The sequence below is a fragment of the Camelina sativa genome, chromosome 11 (genome assembly GCF_030686135.1).
Source record: "Camelina sativa cultivar CO46 ecotype springtype chromosome 11, ASM3068613v1".
Taxonomy (NCBI): Eukaryota; Viridiplantae; Streptophyta; class Magnoliopsida; order Brassicales; family Brassicaceae; genus Camelina; species Camelina sativa.
Genome location: NC_141890.1, coordinates 28,957,364 through 28,959,233, shown reverse-complemented (window position 1 = coordinate 28,959,233; position 1,870 = coordinate 28,957,364).

The following is a 1,870-nucleotide window of genomic DNA, read 5'->3' as shown; positions in this document are numbered from 1 at the left end:
TATATATAAAAAAAACGGGTCGGGTTGTTTCAGTTTGGTATCAGAGCCCTTACGGTTCTAGGATGGTTAAGTGGATGGGTAAGAGCGGTTTAGAAATTTAATTGGTTGAATTATTTTCCTGTTGCTGGATGAATGATGTTGTGAGATAGAAATTGATTATGAGTAGTTATTCAATTTGTTTGTGGTATGGAGTCCTTGTATCATCCTCTTCGAGCCTTCAATGAGATTCCACGATAAGTTGTTTTATGTGTTGTTAGTTGTGTAGTGTTTTTAGCTTCTGTGCAGGAGGTGCAGTTGGATATTGAAAAGTTGTTGGAAAGTGGTAGATCACGCCGGTATCGGGAAATACCGTTGGCGGTGATTTGTGGGAGTGGATGTTTCGCAAATGGAGTTCTCTTGGATTTTTGACTTGTGTGTCATGTGGAAAAGAAAATTTGTGCGGGATTTCTAAAATTGGGAAGTTTCCATAAATGGAAAGTTACTAAAAAGGAAAGTTTTTCGGGAGGTAGAAATTTTCCATTTTTGGAAAGGGTGCAGGGTGTTTGAGATGTTTGTAGTGAGGCTTGGGGTGGCCATGACAGTGGTGTTATTCTGGGAGAGAGTATGGTGTTGGTAGGACATTGAGATATTCTACGCGGATCACGGGAGGTGGTTCCGGTTGGTGAAATGCTTATAGACGTTATGATTGTTTGCTATAGGGACGGGGGGTCCTGAACAACTCATGAGGAGATGGGAGTTCTCCTGTGAGGACGGGGGGTTCTCTAGATACTGATAGCTCGAGGGACTGCGGTCCTGAGGGTGGCAGAGGAGATGGGGGTTCTCCTAAGGAGATGGGGGTTTTCCTGGTACCGAGATCTCGAGGGTGACAACCTGAGGGTGAGACGGTATGGCTCAAAGACGGAGGGTCTGAGAGTGTGATCGGTATGGCTTGAAGGTTGCGACCTAAAAGCAGATGAGTTGGCAGCAAAAGTGTCAAGGACGTGGAAATATGCATGGTAAACTGATGTGGATTTAGGAGATTGATGTGGGTTCAATCTCAGATTTCCTATTGTGATCGGGTGCGGATTTAGGAGATTGATGGGGGTTCAATCTCGGATTTCATGTTGTGATCAGATGCGGATCTCGCGGTTGATGGTGGTTCAATCTCGGGGTTTCTGTGTGTTGACTGGGAGGATCAGGTGTATGCTGGTCAAGGGGACCAGTATTGTGATGATTGGGAGAGTATGCATTGGATTTACCAGTGGGGTCAGGACTTTGTTGACCAGTGGAGTCAGGATTATGTGGATCAGTGGGGTCTGATTTGTGCAGACCAGTTGGGTCAGGGTTATGTGGACTGTTGGTACACGTGGATGTGCGGACTATTGCAGCAGTTGCACGGGAAGCCTTGTTGGCGGTGTTCAGTCCGGTCGGAGGATGTGCGAGCCGTGATGACGGTTGCATGAAATTCCTAGGTGGAGGGACGATGTTGCGGGATTCGAGGACGAATCCATGTTGGTGCGGGAAAGTTGTAACATCCGTGAACCAAAATTGGGGATTATGGGGATGGGTGTCGATCGACACCAGGGTAGTGTCGATCAACACCAGGGTAGTGTCGATCAACACCAGCTTTTCTGGTTTGACGAAATCGTTCTAAATCGTCGTCTTGGCACGGTTTGGTTTAAGTGGGATCCCAAATCGAGATATTTAAATGAGAAATCGACCTGAGGGTTTCAGGATTATCACTTTTAGCCGCTACAGAGAAAGGTTAGAGAGAAAAGAGAGAAGAGAGTGTGTTCTTGGGAGATTTTGGAGATTTAAGGCTTGTTTGGTGAGATCTGTCTCTGAGGAGTGGAGATCTTGTGCTAGGGTCAAAGGAGAAGGCTTCTAAGGT